Here is a 26930-nt window from a genome sequence, read left to right as displayed (position 1 = left end):
GAACAGTCTGATTGCGGCATTAAAGATACTAGTAGCTATAATGGAGAATTTTGTTGATATTTTTGCCTGTTCTGTTACACACATGGTCAGGTACGTGTGCTTCGGTTACACAATGTTGAATTCAAATATGATTACTAATTAAAGAGAAAATTATAATGCTATAATATCAATACAAAATTTCAAAATGAATGATCTTTATAAACTTTGTACATATATATGTGTGTGTGTGTATATATTGCATTCTCCATTACCTTCATACATAAATTCTCCTTGGCACTCTATGGGATGGGTTTTACAAAATCTTTCTTCTCCAGGCCATTAAAAATGTTTTCAGTTTGGTCTTCATATGTAAAGTGGCGCTTACAAAGTCTTAAACGATCTGGTCCTCACTCTCTGCAACATCTCTCACCTGCCTGTCCTATCAAAACGTGTAATTAAAAGAAAAAGTGCTCATCACTTACTCCACATTTCATAACCTTGATTGCACTTAGTTCTGTCTTGACTGGAGGATGAACTTTTGCCATTTTCTTCTGCCTGTATGCAGCCCTTGCTCCTGCCCCCTTCACCTGGCTGACCCATATTCATTCTGTCGTTTTCAGCTTCATGACACTTTCATGGAAGTCTTCTTCCCTGACTCTGGATATCTGGGTAAGATACCTCTTTTATGTGTTCCCATAATCTCTACATTTTCCCTAGACTACCACTTTGGAGCTGTATTATTTTATTTTCTAGGTTCCCTCCACTAGGCTAACAGCTCCATGAGAGCAGGGAATATGATATTCTCTTTTACCAATGTACTCCCAGTGCCTAGCAAAGTATCCTGCACATGAATGATCAATATGTGTTTGCTATGAAGTGAATTGTGTGCCCCTTCCCCATTGATATTTTGAAGTTCTAACCCCAATGTGATGGTCTTAGGAGATGAGCTCTTTGAGAGACAATTAGGTTTAATGAATCCTCATGATGGGATGAATTCACTTATAAGCAGAGATGTCAGAGAGATTGCACACTGTCTCTCCCTCTATATGAAAACTCTCTCTCTGCCATGTGCAAACACAGTGAGAAAGTGGCTGTCTGCAAGTCGGGAAGAGCCTTTGCCATAATTCAACCATGCTGACACCCTGGATTCACAGTCTCTAGAAGTGTCAGAAAATGAATTGTTCTTGTTGAAGCCACCCAATTTATGGCATTTTGTTATGGCAGCTCAAATTAACTAATGCACATGTTTGATGGATTAAATGAATGACTAAGTAAACGAATGACTGATTATTTGACTGTGATAATTATCTTGTGATCCTAGGCCACTCTGGTGTCTTAGTTGGCCTGGTATTTTTGAGCCTGTAATGTTATATTTTCTTGCTTTTTACTTTCATGGACATTTTCTTGATCAACATGATATGATGGTCCTAAACTCCAGGTCTTCTAGTACATAACAAGACTTTCAGTTTAATGTTAGAAAGGTATTTTCCAAGCTCAATTTAAGAAGAACCAGATATCTGGGTATAGAAATATTGACACTATGAAATCCAAAATTGTTGACTCTTTAATAACTACTGCTATGATCACATTAATTATATTAAAATAAATAAATCAGTTGTTTTCACTAGCTAGAAAACAACTGATAGAAGAAATAAGAGGTATTTCATATACGTGAAACAAAGGCATGGAGAAAGTAGAGCGTTTACATGCCGCAAGAGGTAAATGTATTTGTGGAATAGTAAATGGAGAAAGATTTTCTACTCCTGGTGGATTTGGGGAGACAGAAAGCTTTTCAAAGGCAAATGCCTGCTGTGTATAAATATGAATAACATCTTCAAGAAATTAAGCTTCTTTAGTTAAGAAGTCACTGTGATGTTAGGTAAAAAGAATTTGTCTAATGTTCAGAATATCTGAATTTTTGTTATGCAGTTAGGAAGTGGTGATCTACTAATTCCTCTAAACTCTGGGAGACATTTTTTTCCTGTTTAAATATATATCTACATCAGACAGCTTTTTACTGTGGCAAAGAGGACTTCTGCTATTGCATGTCTGTGAACTGGCAGTGACTGGGCTGGGCTCATCTGAGATTGGCAGGGCTTGGCTCTATACCAAGTACTGTCTCTTTCTGGAACATGGGTGGAAGGAGGGCTCCCTATTGGGCATGCTGTTCTCAGGAGGGCAAGCAAAGCTTTGGGGCACTGCTTCTGAAAACCTCTGCTCACAATCGGCAACTGACACCTGTACACACTCTCCACTGTTGCAGGTAAGTCACATGGTCAAACAGAAAGTCTGAGGTTGGTGATACATTGTACTTTGCCTACTGGAAGGAGAAAAATTAATGGAAACAATAATTCAATGTACCACACTACCTCATTGAGTTGTTGAGTGAATTAAATGTGTTTATTATATTTTTTGTGAACACTAAAGATCTAAGCATAGGTATTAGCATGAGAAATAAAAGAGAGTTACTTTAGCCAGTGGGACATAATTGTAGACATTAGTAATCAGTTACAGAAGGCTAAGAAGCAAGGGAATAATAACTAGAAATATTGATAATTAAACTTACTACATTTAAAATAAAAGATGGAAGAAATAACATAGCTTGCAACAGTCCGGTGAAGAATTTCAGATACGAGGGAGAGACTTTATTATAAACATTTTCTAATATGGCCTAAGTGTATTTTACTAAAGTTATGTTTACTCGTAAATATTATGCAATATATTCTAACAGTCAGACATTATAGCAAAAATTTTTTTTGTTGTCAAAATTTTAGATATGTTCTTATGTGTAAAAATGTTTCTTTTTGAATAAGCAGGGAACAAGCACTGTGTAACCGTGTGCCTAGTTGGTATTACAGTATAATCTTAGATATTTCTCTGATGCCAGTCTCTGGGAAAGTAGTAAATTTTACCAAACATATATGCTCTAGTGCAGGAGGCTCTGGATCCTTGTACCATCAATCATCCACTTAATCTTTATTAGTGCTAAGGGAAGGGAAAACCCTCCCTCCAATCAGTGTTTCTTTCTCCATAGCAACATATTACTCTTCAATGATGTATCTGGGTCCTTGCCAGCTCTATGTTTTTCCTTTGTTAATCAATGACAGCTTGTTATGTTGCTCAGGTTGGCCTTGAACTCATAGCCTTGCCTCCTCAAGCGCCAGGACAACTGGCCGGAGCCACCACGGCCCCCAACTCTGTTTTTTCAATCCTTCGTTTGTTCCTCAATTCATTGTAGTCTATTTTTTTCTCTGTCATTGATTCAAATTATTAGGATGGATATTGCTGATGATGTCCTAATATTAAATGCAATGGAAAATATCCAATACCTGTATTACTTTGACCCCTCTGATATTTGACAGTATGAGATACTCTCTTTTGAACTCTCACTTTCTTTGGCTGATGTGGCAGCTAACCTCCGGTTCCCCATACACCTGAAAGATTACTCCATCTTTTTCTTCACTGACTGTTTTCTGTCATCCTTCTATGACGTGGCATTCCTCAAAGATTCATCTTCAGATCTTCTTTTGTAAATGTTGTGCTCTTTCATTCATATCCTGGGTCTAACCGTAATGTTTCAGCTTGTATACCCAGTTCAAGTCAGTTTCTGAGCTCCAGATTCATTTCACTATGTACCTGTCATTTTCACTTAGCCTACATGAACTTCAAGCTTGATGAGTCCAAATGGAAATCGATATTCTCAACACTCCTCTCTCTTCCTTTTTTTTCTCATATGTTTTATATCTTAGTTAATACTGATGTTTAGAAGGAGCTCAGACCTCCACATTAAGTAGAAGTAGTGTGCAAGTCCCTTAACATAGTGTATTATTAAGATTATTTTTATTCATCATATTTTAAAGCCAATGGAAGTAGAGTGAAATCAATATACCTTTTGCTGAAGAATGTGGCAAATTCTAGAGTACCGGTTTTTTATTTGGGACATTATACTTAAAACTTAAGAATTATTGGCCTGGCATGGTGACTTATGCATGTAATCCCAGCACTTTGGGAGGCTGAGATTAGGAGTTCGAGACCAGCCTGGCCAACATGGTGAAACCCCATCTGTACTAAAATGCCAAGATTAGTTTCTACTAAAATACAAAAATCTCCACAAAAGTCTCTACTAAAAATACAAAACTTAGCTGTGTGTGGTGGCGTGCACCTGTAGTTCCATCTTCTCTGGAAGCTAAGGTCAGAGAATAGCTTGAATCTGGGAGGTGGATGTTGTAGTGAGCCAAGATCGGGCCACTGGGCTCCAGCTTGGGTGACAGAGTGAGACTCCATCTTAAAACAAACAAAAAAAATTACACATATTTTCGAAATGATCTGGAAAAATGTCAGTCATATCAACATGAGAATGGAAACTTTTTAAAAAAACGTGTGTTTTAGCACCTAACGCATTGCCAATTACAATGCCACTAAAGAAATTAACTTTTAGCATCATTAAAAATACATTTATAGCAGTTTATATGGTATGAAATAACTTCAGTCTTGTATGTTTTCTTAAGCCTTAAACTATTAAACATACTTATACCTAACAAATACAAAGAACCACATAACATGACAAAAAAAGAAAAGATCAGCTTTCAGGGCATTAGTGTGGCAAAGCAGACTTTCATGAGTTCAATCAGAAAGGCATGTTATCCTTTGCTATATATTTTATGACACTGTGATTCATGGTTATGGAGGTGATGGATGAGGCAATTTGTTGATAAAGTAATTTAATAAAATTAATGAGAATAAGAAGATAATTTTCATTAGAAATGGGCAAAGACATGAAAAAAAAGGCTCACTAAAGTCTTTGAAAGACAGGAAAATATTATTTTAAGACTTCCTGGAGGCCAGGCTCAGTGGTTCACACCTGTAATCCCAGCACTTTGAGAGTCCAAGGCAGGTGGATCACCTGAGGTCAGGAGTTCGAGACCAGCCTGGCCAACATGGTGAAATCCTGTCTCCACAAAAACACAAGTTGAGTGTGATCACGCATGCCTGAAATCCCAGCTACTCGGGAGGCTGAGGCAGGAGAATTGCTTGAATCCAGGAGGTGGTGGTTGCAGCGAGCAGAGATCCTGCCACTGCACTGCAGCCTGGTGACAGAGTGACACTTTGTCTCCAAAAACAACAACAACAACAAAAACCCCAACAATAACAACTGCAACTTCATGGAGTAAGAATTTTCTAAAATACTCTATAAAGGGAAGTATAACCATTACTTTTTCTTTTATGTTGAAACTTATTTTTAAACTTGCTGCTTTTCTTACGAACCATTTTAGATTACATTCTACTTGCCCATAAAATAAAGAATACTAACAGGCTGTTTTATACCTTGCAACATAAATGTACCTTAGCTTAAGCAAAACTTACTGGTAAAATCACCTAAAACTAAATAATGCACCAACTATGAGGTTTTAGGTGAAATAGCTTCCTGGAATTATACATTCTCAGGCACTACAAAAAAAAAAAAAGCATCTTGGCTTTGTAATATTTATCAGAATCATTCCTTCAATTCAGCATAGTATAAAGGAATAATTTGTTGAGATACAGTTGTCCACTTGAACAGCAATTCTATTGTCTTTTTGTCCTCTGGAATTCATTGACTACCTCCTTATGTCCAGAGAGGGTCATTATTTTCTTTTTTTTTTTTAATTGCATTTTAGGTTTTTTGGTACATATGAAGAACATGCAAGATTGTTGCATAGGTACACACATGCAGTGTGATTTGCTGCCTTCCTCCCCATCACCTACATCTGGCATTTCTCCCCACGCTCTCTCTCCCCACCTCCCCACTCCCTGCTGTCTCTCCCCTATTTCCCCCCCAACAGACCCCAGTGTGTGATGCTTCCCTCCCTGCGTCCATGTGTTCTCATTGTTCAACACCCACCTATGAGTGAGAACATGTGGTGTTTGATTTTCTGTTCTTGTGTCAGTTTGCTGAGAATTATTTCCGACAACCTGTTGCATTGTTCATAATCTCTAGGAAGCATGCTTTCCTGTAAATGGGGAAATTTTGACTGTCATTTCTCTCCTCTTGGGTAAACTGAAATGACCAGTGGGACCAAGAATTCAAGGAAAGGGTAAAATTTCATGGGCAGCTGGATGACTTCATCATCTATTAATACCCCAGGATTTAATTTTCAGCTCAGGAGATCGTTCTGAGGTTTTCTTCTTTGAATTGTAACCTGAAGAGCATGCCTCAGTTTAAGACAGTTGTTCACAAAAGCAAACTCACAACAGAGTATCTTTTTGGATTATTTGGTGACAAGCACATTTCTAAGTGATGAGAAGCAGTCATAGCTTTATACTGGCCTTTTCTCAATACCCATAATTCTATTGGTTCCTATGATATATTTCATATGAGTAGCAAAGCATTCTAGAAAATAAAAGCACACTTTTAATCTGACTTTTTATTAAGGTGAATTTTTGATAATTAATTATATTACTTGTTCTTGCTGTCGTGTTATGAACGTTTTTCTTCCTTTAAAAAGTAATTCATGCTTTATTTTTAAACTGCTTTAAAAGTAATTCATGCCTCATAAAGGTATTTTGGAAAAAAAAAAAAAGTGGCCACCCACCCAAATTACTGGGTCTTTTGCTAAACTTCATTTTTGTCTTTCTTTGTGTCTACACACATGCATACACACACACCACACATATTTACAGCAGTATTTAGATAGAGCAATAACGATTGACTATAATAAATAAGAACAAAGTTTTTCCAAACATATTATGTCCTGTATTTTTCACTTGATACCATATCAATATGTTCTCTACCTTACATAAAGACATTCTTTACATTACAAATAAAAAGAATGAAATGTCTACTATTCCTCTGGATTCATACAATTTTTTTTTCTCACATTCCACTAAAGATTGGAAATCTAGATGATTTTCATATTTTCATGATCAGAGACTGTTACTACAAATGAAAAATTCTATATCATAGTCTATGGATATTACAGCAACAAATAATAAGTGAGAATAAAATTTTGCTCCTATCATCAATATATGAGAATAGCATTTTTATTTTGCTTTTAGTACCGTTTTAGTGTCTACCCAAAAGTATTTGCTAGTGAAAGTGTTCAAAATAATATACTTATATTTTAAATTTATAATGCTGATATTGCTAGAGAAAACAAATATTTTCTACATTTTAAAATTTATTTATGAATGTATTCCTCTTGTTTTTTTACATATTGGATTCTTTGCATTTCTCTTAGCACTCTTTATTTCTCTTCCTTCTTTTATAAAGATATTAATCCTTTGAACCAATGAGTTGAACCATTAAAAATTCTTTATGTGATAATAATTTTGTTTTCTCCAGTTACTCCAAATATATTATTAATTTGTCTTTGCTATTTTTAACGTAATTTGTATAAGAAATAGCAAAAAATTTTAGTTGCTTAAGACAGTTAAATATGTTAATCTATTTTTTAAAATGTTTCCCATTTAAAAATTTTTTAAAAAAATGTTTCCCTTGCTTGCAATCTTAGGCTTTCCCTTCTTCACTAATTTTATCACTTTTTATATATATGTATAAATAATCACATGTAATGCATCCATCACTCATTACATCTGGTTATAATTTTATTTTCATGTATATATATATATTTATGGACTTATCTTCATATATTTACATATATATGAAATATACACGAAGTAGTAGATATATATAAATACATGAACTATATACATATATAAATATGTATGTAAATACATATATGTTTACAAATTGATTATCATATATTTAACTTTTAAATCACTGGAGATTCATTTCAGCCTCTAAAATAAAAAATATTTTAAATTTTTTTTTCATGTTTTTTTGTAAATAATTGTTTCAACTTTTTGGTGATGCATTTTAAATTTAATTTTATATATACCAGAGTGAATTTTATAAATTGTTTTTGAGATGAGCTATTATGAAAAATTGCTTGGGTTAATCTCCCCATAATTTTCCATTTGGAAACTAATTTTTTTTTTACGTTTTTTTTTTTTATTTTTTTTATTGCATTTTAGGTTTTGGGGTACATGTGCAGAGGATGCAATACAGTTGCGTAGGTACACACATGGCAGTGTGTTCTGTTTGCTTTCACCCCTTCACCCACATTTGGCGTTTCTCCCCAGGCTATCCCTCCCCACCTCCCCCTCCCACTGGCCCTCCCCTTTTCCCCCCAATAGACCCCAGTGTTTAGTACTCCCCTTTCTGTGTCCATGTGTTCTCATTTTTATCACCCGCCTATGAGTGAGAATATGCGGTGTTTCATTTTCTGTTCTTGTGTCAGTTTGCTGAGAATGATGTTCTCCAGATTCATCCATGTCCCTACTAACGACACGAACTCATCATTTCTGATTGCTGCATAATATTCCATGGTGTATATGTGCTACATTTTCCCAATCCAGTCTATCATCAATGGGCATTTGGGTTGATTCCAGGTCTTTGCTATTGTAAACAGTGCTGCAATGAACATTCGTGTGCATGTGTCCTTATAGTAGAATGATTTATAGTCCTTTGGGTATATACCCAGTAATGGGATTGCTGGGTCAAATGGAATTTCTATTTCTAAGGCCTTGAGGAATCGCCACACTGTCTTCCACAATGGTTGGACTAATTTACACTCCCACCAACCGTGTAAAAGTGTTCTTTTTTCTCCACATCCTCTCCAGCATCTGTTGTCTCCAGATTTTTTAATGATCGCCATTCTAACTGGCGTGAGATGGTATCTCAATGTGGTTTTGATTTGCATCTCTCTGATGACCAGTGACGATGAGCATTTTTTCATATGATTGTTGGCCTCATATATGTCTTCTTTCGTAAAGTGTCGGTTCATATCCTTTGCCCACTTTTGAATGGGCTTGTTTGTTTTTTTCTTGTAAATCAGAATGGGAAAAAATTTTTGCAGTTTACCCATCTGACAAAGGGCTGATATCCAGAATTTACAAAGAACTCAAACGGAAACTAATTTTTTATAAGCTCTTTGTCTCAGCTTCCTCATCTGTAAAAAAGAAGAGAATAATAATAATAGCATGTATGGCAAATAGTTCTCTATTAGGATGGAATTAATTTATGTTTAGCAATTATCCTATGACCAGGCTGTTATTATTTTATTTTGTTTTGATGAAATGTTTTACTTGTTTTTTTGGCTCAATAAAATATTGTAAGGATTTTTTTGTGGTTGAATAATATTTCCTATTGGATACTATATTTGGTTAAAGATAATTAAGTAAATTTAAAATATTTAAATTTAATATTTTTGTACTAAGCATATAACATGATCAGTAAATATTTATTTAAATAGAATTACCTAAAATGCAAACGTTTTAAAGATTTATTGCATACAGTTCACAGTCAGCTACAAAGTAGAAAATCAGTCCTGAAAGAATACTAGGGAACAGAATCATAATTACTTGTTTCAATATCATTGCCTATCTACTCTAGTGACACTACTCTTTTTCTTAAGAAATATTGTCCCCAACAAAGAAAAGACACAGACTCATTCTTCCATCTATCTGTTCATCACTGGATGTATTACCTGTCCATCCATCCCATCCATTCATCTGTCCATCCATCCATCCATCCATCAGTCCACCTCTCTATCTGTATTTCTTTGTAAACCTGCATCCCTGGCTTCATCTGATTTAATAGGATTGTGTATTTTGCTCAAGCTGGGTCAAACATGCTTTCTGTTCTAGGACTTAGAATTTGGGCAGATTACTAGTCTTGGCTCTGAAGTGAGGGAAAGGCAGAAAGGATTAATCAGTACCGAAAGCTAATATGTATCAGTTGAGCACAGTAATGACAAAGAAGACAGCTCCCTGTTAATGGCCCAACACAATTCTCTGAGCTGTCAAATTAGAGAGCTGAAATGCTATCCTAGTGATAGATGGGGGAAAAGCACTCTAAACTCCAGGTAATTTCAATGCAAGGGGAAAAGAGTGAGTTGTATACATTTAATAATAAATTGTTTTATGACAAAAAGTTGTATGGTTTTATGTAAAATAAATAAAACTGAATATAATCATATTTTGATAAAACTAAAACTTCTATGTTGTCACCTCTTAGCTCTCTTACCCTCAAATACGTAGTCCAATTATTAATTATTATGTAGGAAAGGCTTAGGAATAAAAATTGCAACCCTCAATGCAGTGCTCAGGAAGATAACTGCCAGTAATCATCGTGGTGTGTATATCTATGGAAAAATTATTCAAATATATATTTAACACAATTTAAGGAAAACTAATCATAACAAAGATGTTGTAGAATATGTTTGAGACACATGTAGAACATGTCTGAAGGTAGACTGCGTGGCCACTGTACTCAACGAGCTTACAGAGGGGCCAAAGGATGGCCCTTAAGGAAAACTGATGAAACTGATATGTTTTAGAATGTCCACACATTTGGATTCAAGGTCCCTTGTGATGAAGGGTAGAACCAGGGCAGGAAAAGAAGAGTGGGGATATGCAGATCCAGGGCCCAGGGGCTGCTGTGGCTGTTCTCCGTGTCCCAACATGTGGCAGATCATTGAACAGTTATGTTTATCAGAGGAGGAGATTTATTTTATTTAATGGGGTTTTCAGATGTTTCAGCAGTTTGAAGAATTGATTTGTACATTTTACATATTTTGACGTATGGTATGTGAGCTCTATTTGTACTATTGTTACAAGTTCTGATAATATTGGGGTGGGTCTGATGGAATGTGATCAATTTTGTGGGCATGTGTATGAAAGCAATTTAGTGTATTTCTTTTCTGGTATACGATTTCCAACAATGATCTCATAGAACTAAATGAATGTCATGCCCAGGACTTGATTTTACTTACATGACTGTAACGACAGACTCCCTTACAAACTTATACTATTCCTTAAAATTAACAGTGCCCTGGGGCTGTTATTTTTACAGGCTTAGAATATCAGACAGATTTGCATATTTAGCCTTAGTTTATTCTGTTTTAAGATTTATCATAGATTTTTAAAAATCATAAAAAATTTTTTTTCCTTAATTAATAGAAAAATAAAACGTTCCCTCAAAAGAGGAACTATCCTTTTGAACATTTTTCTGGAGGTTATAGGGTCAGAACTGTTGCTCTGTGTTATATTTGTCAAATAATATCTTTAACTATGGCAGCCTGGGTGCTTTAGAGAAAGAAGTAATAACTTATTCATTCAAATAACACATTCCTGCAGTTATTCATGTTTTAGTTACACTTACTAAAGAATATTCCATCAAAAAAGGTATACTATGCACAATTATTTTTTTTCTAAAACATAATCTTTCCCCAAGCACAAAACTGCCAAGACTTCACCTAGCATCCCTGTAGAATCAGTTCCTCAAATACCGTACTTCGTGATTTAGATACAAAAAAAATGTAAAAATAAAAACAAAGATTTAGTGAAACATATACTTTTGGGTTAAACATATAATTCTTATGTTCATGAAAAGCCATCTCTTTTAAATTAACCTTGCCAGTAAAATCCTCAAGGGGAAGAGATATACTGAAATGATAAAAATCCATTTGCAAAGCACAGATGTAGATGAAACAAGATATTTGGATGCTTGCTTTATTTTTAGATTTTTCATACTTTTTTTAAACCTGGTCCAAGCCCTAAGAAGTACATGCTTTCTTCTCACCTTCTTTCAAGAAAATAATTAAGTTTATTATATTCCTTAATAGACATAGGATTTTGAATAATTTCTAAAAGCTTAGAAATAAAGTAATGGTTTCCTTTTAGGCAGTGCAATACCTACATTTTTAATTGTTCCAGCAATCTCATTAGTTTGGCATCAAAACCTATTAAGCGGGACTCTGTTAACTGAAACAACAGTAGACAACCCTCTTTGGATTTCTTTTTGATGTCAAATTAATGATTGACTGCCAAGATGATTTATGGCCTTCTTTCTAAAATGAAAAAAAAAATGACAGAAATACTTTCTGGCAATAAACCAAAGTCCTCCTGACTGAAGAAATAGTTATTTTTCTTTTCTCAGAAAAAATAAAAATGTCAAACATTTAAATGTGGTATTTTGCATTGGGGATATTCAGAACAAAATCTATTTCTAGGTAAATTTAAAAATCAATGAATATACAGTCTCTCACCTCATATTGTACTGAAATTTGGGTTGGATTAAAAGTTGTGGCAGGGTGCAGTGCTCACACCTGTAATCCCAGCACTTTGGGAGGTTGAGATTGGAGGGTCACCTGAGGTCAGGAGTTCAAGACCAGCCTGGCCAACATGGTGAAATCCCGTCTCCAAAAAAGTACAAAACATTAGCCAGGCATGGAGGTGCACACCTGAAATCCCAGCTACTTGGGAGGCTGAGGCAGGAGAACTGCTTGAACTTTGGGAGGTTGAGATGGGAGGATCACCTGAGGTCAGGAGTTTGAGACCAGCCTGGCATTATTGTTTATGCATCAGAAATGCAAATAACCTAAATTATTCAACAAATAGAAGGTCCTCTAACCACCCCCTCAATGTTTCACCTGGAAACTTTGTTATGGTATTTACAAAGCTAGTAATAGAGTAATAGTAACTGGCAAAAGCAAAGTGAAATTTCTAAAGAATAATTGTAGATGTATTTGTGGGTTGCACAACAATGGATTCCACATCCATGGATTCAACCAATCATGAATTGAAAATATTTGAGAAAAAATAAATGGATGGTTGTACTGAACATATGCAGACTTGTTTTTTCCTGAGGCTATTCTTAAGCAATAAAATTTAACAACTATTTATATAACATTGCATTGTGTTAGGTATTATAAATAACCTGGAAATGATTTATTCTATATGAGAGAGTGTGTCTAGTTCATATAGAAATACAACACCATTTTATAGAAGCGATCTTAGTATCCATGGATTTTGTTATCCACAGGGGATCCTGCAACCAGCACCTGCGTGCATCCCCAACCCTGCTGGATACTGAGAGACAACTGTATTATGAGCAATTTGTTTTTTTAAAAAAACAATTTACAACTACTTTTGAGCACTCAAGATTATGAGAATCAGTGGTTTTCTTTTCCTTTTTTTTTTTTTTTTTTTTTTTAAATTAACAGAACAGTTCAGTTTCCAGGCAGGTTTTCTTTTCCATAGTTTTCTATATGCTCTCAAATTTCAGAATATTTATTAGTTTTGTAATTGAAAATGAACTAAAGAGAACCACAGTAAGAGCTCTAGTTACTATGATGGCGTGAAAGCATTTGTATTTTCACTTCACAAAAATCTATTACAATTATTGTGGAGGTTTTATAAATGTGTACAAATTACTTATCACTCACCCTAGTTGAGACATGGAGATTGAAGTCTCTTCTCTTGAATCTGGGCTGATGTTAGGGATTCTCCTGTGACTAATGAAATACACCAGGAGCCATGCTGAGTAATTCGAAGGCTGGGTCATAAAATCACAATGTCGATGCCTTTCTGTGATCCACCTCACTTTCACATAACCCAGATTTTCAACCGTGGAGTCACTTCCAGCCACCAAGTCTTCCAGCTTAGCTCCCAGATACTTTAGAGCAGAGAAAAGCTATCCTTGCTGTCTTGTATGAATTTCAATCAAGGGATACAGAAAAAAGTTACTTCTCTAATAAGAGAGTAAGTTTTGAGGTATTTTTTCATGCAACAATAGCAAAATCAAATAGAAAATCATTGGTACCTGTAAGTCAGGTACTGCCATCGCGAAACTTCAAAAGTATGGCATTGACTTTGGAACAAGGTGTGAGTAGAATCTGGAAGAGTCTTAAGGAAGGGCTTTGAGGAAGTCCACGCAAATTCCCTGTGTTTTGGTTTCCCCTCAACAAATGCTAATTAATATCTGAAAACAAAGGCATCTAATCAATCCTACTATGAGCATTTTTACTAAGAATGCATCTATTCGAACTAAGACATTCATTGTCCTGACATCAACCCCTGAATAAAAAGATCAAGGAGAATTACCTTTGCAGTAAATTATGTTATGGTTTCTTTCTCAGATTTTAAACGTTTTTGCTAAATTGTGAATTGTGGAGAATTTTATAGATGAAAATTTCAGACAGATGAGCAAAAATATATCCATAATACGTCAACTGTTATTATGAAAATTGGTAAGCGGACAGAAATACACTCGGCTGTTTTCTTCTACTTTCTCCCAGAAAGAGGTGACATCACACAGGTCTTATGGATGTTGGTTACTTGTCACCTCCCATTTATATTTTCACATATGATCATAGTATGAGATGCCTTCTCACCTGGTTCGGTTTTACACATAGCAGGAGTCTGCTTTTGTTTTCTACTTACTCTATATGTGAGGATTCACAGAAATTAAACACACACACACGCAACTATGTAACCACTGCTATCTTCTCTGTAAGTAAATTTTTATTTATTTATTTATTTGTTTTTAATTTTTATTTTTTTTGAGACCAAGTTTCGCTCTTTTTTACCCAGGCTGGAGTGCAATGGCGCGATCTCGGCTCACCGCAACCTCTGCCTCCTGGGTTCAGGCAATTCTCCTGCCTCAGCCTCCCGAGTAGCTGGGATTACAGGCACGCGCCACCATGCCCAGCTAATTTTTTGTATTTTTAGTAGAGACGGGGTTTCACCATGTTGACCAGGATGGTTCCGATCTCTTGACCTCGTGATCCACCCGCCTCGGCCTCCCAAAGTGCTTGGGATTACAGGCTTGAGCCACCGCGCCCGGCCTGTAAATATTTATTTTACTAAACCATATATCAGGCAGAAAACTGTAAAAGATAACTGAGCACACTCAGGTAACCACCAACTGACCAAAAGAGAGGGTAGTGCAAATCATTCAGAAACATCCACCACCCCTCCCCGTCATTGGACCACCTTATGTGATTGATGTTCTGACTTCTTTCACCAGCGTGTATTTTTGCTTCTTTTTGTTCTATGGATAAGTGAAGTAATTCGGCATGCACTTTTTTGTGTTTGGCTTCTGAGTTTTTTTAATATGTATCTATGGTTTTGTAAATAGCAATAATTTTTCAGTTTCCTTTGTTGTATGCCACTTCATTGTATAAATTTAGCAAATATAACTTGCTTATTCTACATTTAATGCATTAAATAACATTTTTATTGTTTCCAATTTTTAACTATACAAATAGTGCTTATATATTCTCGTACATGTTTTAAACTATATATATGTGTATATATATTTCTCTCTATATAAATATATATATCGATATCTATGTATATACATCTTTTAGCTGCAGCTTTAAATTAGAATTATTGAGTTACAGGCTGTGTGTACAATTACCTTTAGTTACAACAGCTGTAACTTTACAAATTTGTTCTGCAAATATTATTGCCTGCTTCGTTGCTTGCCTTTGTACTCTTTTAATGGCATTTTCTGATGAATAGAAATTCTGAATTTAAATAGTCATTTATTTAATTGTTATTCTGTTAGTGGCTTTTATATTCATTTAAGACATTTTTGCCTACATTAAAGTGAAGAAGATGTTTTCTTATGTTATCTTCTGGAAACATTTTAATATTCATGTGTATTTGATTTTTGAGTGTAGTGTGAGGTAGAGATCAAGATCCAGTTATTTCTGTCAGGTTTAAGATATTCAAATAACTTATACTATTCTCTCTCCTATTGTTAGTATTTGAATATTTTTATGCTAGAATGTTTAAGATATGTGATTAACAATGCTATGTAGATAAAGAAAAAATTGAATGTGGAAAAAAATACATTAATTCAGTGTTACCTATGAAATCCCCCCTCTTCTGAAACACTGAATCGGTTCACCAAATTTTGTTAGGTAATATTTCCAGGTCTATTGGGCCCACGTTTTTTCACTTGAATTGCTTATGTTTGCTTATTTAATATTCTAGTTGGTCTTACTTTACATTTAAATGTTCTCATCTACTATCTGTATAATTCACTGCTTTTCAGTCTTCTAAATATAATGATGTGATTGATAAATAATAAAACAACATTTCTAGATACTACATCATAACAACTAGACACTTTAATATGCATTCAGGACTCTTGTTATGGTTCCAATCTATCTAACAAGAACTATTTGAACTATTTGCCAAGGCTTGTTGCTGGAATGTACTCATTGCGATTTTCCTTAAATGACTTCCTTTAAGTTTTAAAAGCCTATCTTAGTTACAAGCTAGAGTTCACTTAGAGCCATTAAGTAGTTATGAGTAACAGTAGGTCCCCACTGTTTGACAGCACAGGGCAATTTGACTTACAATCATACAAATATTGCAAATAATGTTTATTATTAAACAACTTAATATAAAGGAAACATCCACACTCTTAACAAAACGTAAGAATAAATGGTGAGCAGCTGAACGACAATAAATATTTGCTATATACCCACATTGTGCGACCCTGACATGATCCCCTGCCCGGTACCCGATCCCAAGTAACAGCTCGAGCGAGAGTTGGAAGCCGAGTTCAGGTTTATTGGGACCAGCGGGCAGGCCAGGAAAGGAAGGAGATCGGGGCTGGCTGCGACTGCGCAGCTGGGGTAGGAGGGTTTTATAGGGGGGTGGACGGGGCGTGGACACAGGGCTGGCGGAGTGTCGTAGGAGCTTAGGATAGGCTGTCCGTCTCTGGGCGGACTGCTGAGGTGGCTCAGAGGGTTATGTGTCGGTTCAGGATAGGCTGAGGCTTGGCGGGCTTTCCTGCTGCGATGATTGGCTGCTTGTTGTTGCTAGGCAGAACAGAGCAGGCTTGGCGGGCTTTTCTCAGGGCAGCAAGAAGCCTGGGGGGAGGGTGGGGGCAAGAAACCTGGGGGAAAGATGGCGGGACTTTCTACCGAACACACATTATTCAAGATTAGCTAATCTACTATTATCATCCCTTAAACATAACTGTCACTTTCCTGACTAATTATTATTATTTTTTTTTGAGACGGAGTTTCGCTCTTGTTACCCAGGCTGGAGTGCAATGGTGCGATCTCGGCTCACCGCAACCTCTGCCTACTGTGTTCAGGCAATTCTCCTGCCTCAGCCTCCTGAGTAGCTGGGATTACAGGATGCGCCACCGTGCCCAGCTAATTTTTTGTATTTTTAGTAGAGACTGGTAGAGACGGGGTTTCACCATGTTGACCGGGATGGTCTTGATCTTTTGACCTCGTGATCCACCTGCCTCGGCCTCCCAAAGTGCTGGGATTACAGGCGTGAGCCACCGCGCCCGGCCTCCTGACTCATTATTAATCCATCATCTGAGTCCTATTGAGTATAAGGTGCCAGAAACCCCAGAATCTTGTGCTGCAAGCACAAGACTTCAACATATGAGATCTGCTGTGTGTGAGAGCTCACAGGTGTGATTGATGCCATTATCAAAGTTTAAGGCCAGTCTACTCTTGCTCTCTCTTGCTCTCTCTTGCTCTTTCACCTTCTTCCATGAGGTGATGTAGCCAAAAGGCCCTAACTGGACCCTTGATGTTGTACATCCCAGAATCCAGAACTGTGAGCGAATGCATTTCTATTCTTCATAAGTTACCCGGTCTCACTATTCTTTTATAGTATGGAATGGACTAAGGCACTAGGGAATCTTTCTTTTTAGAATATTGATAAAATTAAGGCAGATTTAGTGATAAATAGAATCAGTAGAACAGTGAAAAAAATAGCTTTTGGAGAATCTTAAGGTTATGAATGCAAAAGTAAAATTGGGAGAGAAGAAGATGCTTGACATGGAGAAAAAGTACTTTCTAAGAAATTGGATGCAAGGATAGTGGAGGAAGGAATACAGCACAGTTCTAACTTATTTGTATGTGATTTTGTTTATAATTAGAACTACATAAAGCTGCTAGAATTTCAGCAAATTTCTTTTCATAGATAAAATACATTAGTACTGGTTGAAGGGTCAGGATGGTATGATTTTATATTCAAATTCTACCATTTATAGGCAGCAAATATTTTTATTCAACAAATATTTGCTAAACACCTACTATAGGGTACTAGAGATACCATAATAAACAAGACAGACAATGCTCCTGCCTTCTCAGGGTTTATTTTATAAGCCCTGAAATGCACAATATATAGCATCAAAATATTAACATATGCAAATATGTTAATTGCATATGTTATGCTCTGGTAGTCAAAGTGCAATGAAAAATTGAAAAATACAATCAAAGTCAGTAACAGTGTTTGTGTATAATATAATCATGGGAAACCTTCCTAAAGAATGATATTTAAGCACATACCTTTACGAAGTACAAGGACAAGCCATACTAAAAAGTTTGGAGGAGAGCAATCCACACAAAGCCAGCACATGCAAATACCCAGAATCAGAAATGGGTCTGTCATATATGCATAAGAACTGCAGAAGTATGCAGGGGTCACTAGGTCACTCCACAATGTTGATTTCTAAGTTGATGTGAAACCAATGGGTTGTTTTAGATGATGTGTTCTGATTCACACTCAAAGGTCAGTTTATTTGGTGTGCAAGGAGAGACTATAGAAAGCAAATGTAAAATCTGAGAGAAAAGGTAATATTCTACCACAGTAGTCAAGGTGAGAGATGATTACAGCTTGTTCTAACAAAAAGCTATTGAGATAATGAGAAATGATCACACTTGGGACATAGTCCGAAGGCAGAGCTGGACATATTTTCCGATGGATTGGATGTGGAACACATGAAAATGAGCAAAATTAAAGAAATTCCTTTGATTCTGCACAAATTGCTGAACAATAGTAGCATCTTTTAAAAAGGTTGGGAAAAGAGTGAAACTGGATGCATAACAAAGATGGTCATCTGAAGTTCCCTTTCGCATGTGTTCAGTTCAAGGTTCTCTTGGGGCTGTCAAGTAGAAATGTTGAGTATGATTATCGATGTTACACATGAGACTGAATCTGAGAGAACAGATTGAAGCCACAAAGACACATTTGGTTGTCATTAGCCATGTTAAGCCATGGGGTATGGTGAACTAGAATATGGAATGAATATAGATATAGAAGATGTAAAAGGGGGAAAAGAGTTTTTTTAACTTTTGTGGGTCTCATGTTTTATCAATAAAATGGGAAATACAGATACGCTGGAAATATTAAATGTACTATAAACTACATCGAACAGTTTGGCACATAATAAAAGGTCAATACGTGTTAAATATCAAAGCCAATATAATTTTGAAATGATATAAACTTTATGGTACAAAAATATGACTTAAAATTATTGCTCAAAATGTACATGGATTTAAAAAGCATTTCACAAAATCCAACACTCATGCATGATAAAAACTTTAGTGGACTTGAAATAGATGGAAACTTCCTCATTATGATAAAGAACATTGTCACAATCCTTACACATAGCATCATACTTTATGAAGAGATAATGGACACTTTCTCAATAAAATTATCAATAAGACAAGGATGTCCTCTCCCATCCCATTACGTTTAACATTATATTAAAAATCCTACACAGTCAGTAAGGCAAAAAGAAGAGGTACACACATTGAAACTGTACACATTAGAAGGAAGAAATAAAGCTCTTCAGTTGCAGATGATAAGACTGTCTACGTAAAAAAAACATCCCAACGAATTGACAAAACAAATTGGGAACTGGAAAGCGACCATAGCAAAGCTGTAGGCAACAAGGGGCACATCAGAGTCCACCGACTTCCTGTATAGCAGCAGCGAACCATTGAAATTAGAAACTTAAAAAATTAAAAACTTCCACTTTACAGAAGAAGACATACATGAGGCCAACAAACATATGAAAAAATGCTCATCATCACTGGTCATTACAGAGATGCAAATCAAAACCACATTGAGATACCATCTCACGCCAGTTAGAATGGCGATCATTAAAAAATCTGGAGACAACAGATGCTGGAGAGGATGTGGAGAAATAGGACCACTTTTACCCTGCTGGTGGGAGTGTAAATTAGTTCAACCATTGTGGAAGACAGTGTGACGATTCCTCAAGGACCTAGAAATAGAAATTCCATTTGACCCAACAATCCCATTACTGGGTATATATCCAAAGGACTATAAATGTTTCTACTATAAGGACACATGCACACGAATGTTCACTGCAGCACAGTTTACAGTAGCAAAGACCTGGAACTAACCCAAATGCCCATCGATGATAAACTGGACTGGAAAAATGTGGCACATATACACCATGGAATATTATGCAGCAATCAGAAAGGATGAGTTCGTGTCCTTTGTAGGGACATGGAGGAATCTGGAGTACATCATTCTCAGCAAACTGACACAAGAACAGAAAATGAAATACCGCATATTCTCACTCATAGGCGGGTGATGAATAATGAGAACACATGGACACAGGGAAGGGAGTACTACACACTGGGGTCTATTGGGGAGAATAGGGGAGGGACAGCAGGCAGGGAGCTGGGGAGGGATAGCATGGAGAGAAATGCCAACTGTGGGTGAAGGGGAGGAAGGCAGCAAAACACACTGCCACGTGTGTACCTATGCAACTATCTTGCATGTTCTGCACATGTACCCCAAAACCTAAAATGCAATAAAAAAAATTAAAAAGTTCCAAAGATGATACACTAATACATAAACTGAAAAAAATATATGCAGATTATATACCAAAACTACAGAACTGGGATGAAATAAAGAAGACTGAAATAAATGACATGAGATTCTGTGTTCAAAGATTGGAAGAGTTCATATGATTAAAATGGAAGTTCTTCTTAACTTGGTCTATAGTTTCAATGCAAATTTTATGAAAACCCCCACAAGCCATTTTATAGGTATCAGAATACTGATTCTAAATTTAGAAGAAGGCAAAGTCCTAGAATACCCAATAGAATACTGAAGAAAAACAAAGTAGGATGTGTCACTTATCTGCTTTCAAGAATCACTGTCAGGTTACAAAAATCAAGACAGTGTGATACTGGAACAAAGAGCCTCAAAATAAGATACATACAAAATAGTTAACCAATTCTTGCCAAAGAAGAATCTACAATTCAATGGATAAAGGACACTCTTTATATTTTATTAATATTTTATGAATAAAATGGGACATACAGATACATTGAAAACGTTAAATGTAGTATAAACAATTAAAAGAATAATTAGATGTCCATATTAAAAAGAGTGAACCTACACTCAGACCTTCCACTTTTCACAAAATTTCACTCAAAGTGGAACATGGATCTAGCAATAGACCTAAATATAAGATGTTAAATGATAAAACTTCCAGAAGAAAACATAGGAAAAAACCATTTGGCCTTCTGTTTGGTGATGAGTTTGTACAAAGCCGAGAGCAGAATCCATGAAAAAAATGGATAAAGTGGACTTTATTAAAATTGAAAACTGTGAAGAAGACAGTTAATAGAATAAAAATATAAGCTGCACGCTGGAGGAACATATTTGCAAAGCACGTATCTGATAAATGTTTTATATTGAAAAGATAGAAAAACTGTTTAAAAAATTCATTCACAAGAAAACAAAAAACACAAGTAAAAACTGGGGAGATGATTTGAGCAGATACCTCACCAAAGAAGACAGAGTAGTGTCAAAAAAAAAAAAAAAAAAACCCTACAAAAATATACTCGGCATTAATTTGTTATTAGGTAATTGCAACTTAAAACAATGAGATACCACTATACACCTATTAATGTGAGTAAAAACCCAAAAATGAACAGTACAAATTGTTGACAGGAATATGAAGCAACGGGAATTCGAATTCGTTGCTGGTGGGAATGCAGAATGCTCTAGTCACTTTGAAAACAGCGTGGCAGTTTCTTACAAGGCTACAGTCTTATCATAGACCACAGCAGTCATCCTCCTTGGTATTTGCCCAACTAATTTGGAAATATATGTTCACACAAAAACTTGCACATGACAAATAAAAAGAAAGAAAAGAAAAAAAACTTCCACATGAATAATGATAGCAGTCTTACTCACAATTGCCAAAAGCTGGAAGCAACCAATTGGTCCTCCGTAGGTGGAGGGACAAACCATACAGTGGAATATCCATAAAATATTAGTATATTAAATGTAGCATAAACTAGATAGAACAGTTTGGCATATAATAAGAGATCAGTAAATGTGAAATATCATCAAAGTCAATATAATTTAATTTTGAAATGATATAAGCTTTATAGTGCAAAAACATAATACTTAAAATTATGGCTCAAATTATACATGGGTTGAAAAAGCGATTCACAAAATCCAGCACTCATGCATGATAAAAACTTAAGCAGGCCGGGCGCGGTGGCTCAAGCCTGTAATCCCAGCACTTTGGGAGGCCGAGGCAGGTGGATCACGAGGTCAAGAGGTCGAGACCATCTGGTCAACATGGTGAAACCCCGTCTCTACTAAAAATACAAAAAATTAGCTCGGCATGGTGGTACGTGCCTGTAATCCCAGCTACTCAGGAGGCTGAGGCAGGAGAATTGCCTGAACCCAGGAGGCAGAGGTTGCGGTGAGCTGAGATCGCGCCATTGCCCTCCAGCCTGGGTAACAAGAGCGGAACTCCACCTCAAAAAAACAAAACAAACAAACAAAAAAAAAAACTTAAGCAAACTTGATTTACAGACATCTAAGCATGGAAAGTCATGAAGGAAAACTTAAAGGCATATTGATAAGTGAAAAAAGCCAGCCTAAAGGTTGTGTGATTCCAATTTTATCACCTTCTTAAAAACACAAAACTACAGAGATAGTGAAATGGTCTGTGGCTGCCAGGAACTTAGGGCGTAGCTGAGAGAATTAAATAGTTAAAATACAAGGGACTTTTTGTTGTTGTTGTTACAGTGATCAAACTCTTCTGTATCATACTATAATGACAGATGTGACACTCTGCATTTGTAAAAACCCACTGTGATGGTTAATATTGAATGTCAACTTGATTGAATCGAAGGATGCAAAGTATTGTTCCTGGGTGTGTCTGTGAGGGTGTTGCCCAAGGAGATTAACATTTGAGTCAGTGAAATGGGAGAGGGAAGCAGACCCTCAACCTGGGTGGGCACCATCTAATTAGCTGCCAGTGCCACTAGAATAAAGCACTCAGAAGAGGGAAGAGCAGACTTGCTAAGTCTTCCAGCCTTCATCTTTCTCCCATGCTGGATGCTTCCTGCCTTTCAACATCGGTCTCCCAAGTTCTTCAGCTTTTAGTCTGTTAGACTTACACCAGTGGATTGGCAGGGGCTCTCAGAACGTTGACCACAGACTGAAGCTGCACTGTCAGCTTCCCAAGTTTTCAGGTTTTGGAACTTAGACTGATTCCCCACTAGCTTCCTTGCTCCTCAACTCGAAGATGGCCTATTATGGGACTACCTTGTGATCATGTGGCTCCATTCTCCTTATTAAACTCCCTTTCATATATACATAAACCCTATTAGTTCTGCCTTCTAAGGACCTTAATACAAATTTTAGTAACAAGACAATTTAGTCTATAGTCTGTTCTTATGCTGCTATAAAGAACTGCCCCAGACTGGGTAGTTTATAAAGGAAAGAGGTTTAATTGACTCAAAGCTCCACATGGCTAGGGAGGCCTCAAAAAACTTACAGTCATGGCAGAAGGGGAAACAAGTACATCCTTCCTCACATGACATCAGGAAGGAGAAGATTGAGAGCCAAGCAAAGGGGAAAGCCCCTTGTAAAACCATCAGATCTCATGAGAACTTACTATCCTAAGAACAGCATGGAGAAAACTGCCCTTATGGTTCAATTACCTCCCACATTGTCCCTCCCACCAGAGATGGTGTTTATGGGAACTACAATTCAAGATCCAGTTTGGGTGGGGACACAGCCAAAACATATACCCACAACACTTTATGACAAAAAGAATAATTCTAAACATATGTAAATTTATAAAACTCATTTGAAGGTTAGGGAATGCAGGATGGAATACAGAGTCTACAAGAGAATCTAACTATATTACAAATGTTTGAAAGAACATCACTGTAGGAGATGGGATGAAAAGTTGCTGACCTCAGTAACTTTGGAAATAATAGGACTTTTTAAGACTAAAGGCAGAGAAATTGTACATAAACATTATATTCTAGTTGTACCCTATAGGGGTACAGGTTAAAAATTCTGAGACAAGTATATATGCCTACTAGAATTAAACAACTAAGTAAATTGTTGGAAGACGGTAGGAGCTGGATTTTACATTGTTGAGTTGGAAGGTTACAGAAAAGCAATACATACAAAGAGGTTAAATGATCCACATGATTGTAGATTGGAGTGGAAGATGTCCGTATGAATCCATGTTTAATTTAGATACAAAAGATAAAGAAATTTGCATATAGAAGTTTGTGTGTGTGTGTGTGTGTGTGTATTCATGGGTATTGTGCCCATGTCCAATCCCATTTTTTGTTAGCTGAGACAGCCTAGAAGCAACAACGCTCCAATAGCAGTGAGAACACCTAGTACCAAGTTTTGGTTTCTAATAGCATTCTCCAGTGAAAGAAACCTGGCTTCTTGGAAAAATGGTCCATTCTCTAGCTGGGGCTGGAAATATCCAAGACTATTCTCGAGCATGCCAGAGAGTAAGGAAGTGATAATAATAACAGAATTAAACATCATAAGGAGGAGGGTATGTTAAAGGGACACAGGAGGTGACTATAAGTCCTCAGTGGCCTAAGCTCGAACATCTTGAGCTGAAATGTAACATAATTGATAAGGTATCATTAGGTTGTAATCTGAACTACAAAATAAATATCCATACATTTGTAATTCTATAAATAAATAGCGAAAATAGTTAAATCTCTCATGCAAAAAAATTTCCAAAATACTTATGTAGATACTCTGTCTTCAAAAAGTTGGAGAATAATTCCTGCTTTTTAGGTGCAGTCTGTGCATAGCAACTTTCTTCCAAAGAGCATGAGCAGCATTGGTGCAGAAGTAACTTTAAAGTGAAGAAACCTGAAAAACACTCTCAGTTGACTTCAGCAAGGTCAATGTCAAGAGTGGTTAGTGATGTTGATAGTATATACTCCTGATATGATGTAATGAAAATAACACTTTACCTCTATTATATTCCTTTCTCAAACCAATAACCCCAGTCTAATTATAAGAGAAATATCAGATGGAGAGATGCATTGGAAGGACATTATACAAAATACTTGTTCAGTACTCCTTAAAACTGTCTAGGTCCTTAAAGACAAGATAAGTCTGAGACACTGCCACAGCCAAGACAATCCCATGGGGATATCACAACAAAGTACAATACAGTCTTCTGGAAGAGAGAAAGGATTAAGATAAAAACAAAGGAAATCTGAATAACTTATGGCCTTTAGTTAATACTGCATTAAACTCTTTCGTTAATTATAGTCACTGTAGCATATGGAAGATGCTGTTTATAGGGGAAAGTGGGTATGGGAGTTTGTACAATTTTTTTGGAAATTTAAAACAGTTCTAAAATTTTTAAAAAGTTTATTTAAAAAATTGTCTATGCACTTTCTGATTATGGTACATTTTATAATACCAAAAATTAATATAAAACTCAATTACTATTAGCTTTCTGAAGGCTTGTATGAAGTTGCTGACATCCTGTACTCAGAGTACACTTCACAATAATGGAACATAGAATAATTTTTAAAAACAACTTGAATGAAAAACCTTTAAGTTTTGATGGTATAAATGCTTCCCTCAAGATGTTTTCTTCTCTAAGGACAAGTAACAATACACTTTCTCTACAAGAGTTTCCAATATTTTTAGTGTAGCTAGTAGCATTGATAGCGGCATAATAAAAACATCATTTTGAATAGAGGAACATAAATTTATAAAGAATATGTGTTTTCTTCTGTTTAATTTTCCAGATTATTCTCTGAGGGACATACTTAAAACTAAAAGACTGCATCTACAGTATTAGTTTGTATAACATTCGTATTATCCTTACATAAATAATTTTTATAGCTCACTAAGGCTGACATATGTTAGTTTTCCTTTGCTTAAAAACATCAAGATCTGGAAAAGCCAAAAAATAAAGCTTTTTAAAAAGTTTTAGAATTCTATAACTTTTATAAGTAAATTTATATATAAGTATCAGTATGAAATTAACAACCACTAATTTTCTATCATAGAGAATTAGTAAGAATTACTAAAACCTAAGAAAGTTTCAGAGTAAAATAAATGACTTTTTTCACTTCTAGGAAAGAAAGATGTCAGATAATAAACAAGTTTTTGAAAAATAATTAACAATAAATTTAAAGGTAATTTTATTAAAGCAAAGGTAAATAAACTCTTGCAAAACAATATTCTAAGTAGAATAAAAGACAATAGCAAAATCACAGAAATAGGAAAACTTAGGCTAAAAAAACACTTGACGTTGATCTTAGAGTATCAATATGAAAATAGGAGAATTGAAAGACCTTGATTCTGGGGTAATACGTTTTTATTGCTTATTTAATAATTAATACCCATAAAGTTTGTGATCAAAGGTATTTTTTGAAATAATAATATTTTAAAGAAATTTACATATTCTGGAGTGAGAAAAAGATAGTGGGGAAATATTGAAAAAATAGAGAAATCTGGTTGTTGTTGTTAAAACTTTGTACTATCTTCCTCCTCTTGGTTTAAAGTCCAAAATTTATTCATCCATTCACCTATTCATACATCTATCCATTCAGTTATTTAACAAAATGTGTATGTAAGCACAAGTGAGGTAGAGAAACAGACAAAACAATCAAAAACATGTTGTCAGAGAAATAAGGAAAAAGACAGGAGACTGAGTGTCTTAGAATCCTGAACAGAGATTGTCTGAAGGAGGCATTAAACAGAATCCTTGCAGAGAGTCAGAGGACACTGAGAATAGGACATTGAGAACAGGACTTTCAATTTGGAGATTCTGAAGTCATGTCAAGGTAGTCTTCTAGAGATCACTGTTGTGAGAATGGTAATTACACAGTCAAAAAAGACAGTCAGGAGGTGACACGAAGATGGAAATAGTGGTATTATAAAACTGAAATAAAGTACTATTATTTTATGAAATGAAACCTTAAGTGGTTATAACAAAATTATGATCACATTTACTGCTTTAATCCAGGTTAATCAATGTCCTCCATTGTATTTTA

The 26930-nt window shown here is 35.7% G+C and overlaps 1 protein-coding gene across 2 annotated transcripts in view; it reads left to right on the top strand.

The window, feature by feature from the left end:
* LOC118145584 (uncharacterized) overlaps positions 1-26930 on the top strand; it is a 440827-nt gene that overhangs the window by 96623 nt on the left and 317274 nt on the right. For both annotated transcript variants that reach the window (XM_078339361.1, XM_078339362.1), the window contains exon 3: positions 600-648. The gene's annotated coding sequence lies outside the window, so the exon portion shown is untranslated. The remainder of the gene's footprint in view (positions 1-599; positions 649-26930) is intronic.

Source organism: Callithrix jacchus, chromosome 10 (assembly GCF_049354715.1).
Source record: "Callithrix jacchus isolate 240 chromosome 10, calJac240_pri, whole genome shotgun sequence".
NCBI lineage: Eukaryota > Metazoa > Chordata > Mammalia > Primates > Cebidae > Callithrix > Callithrix jacchus.
Note: the sequence above shows the minus strand (reverse complement) of the source record. Positions and strands in the feature narration are given on the sequence as shown.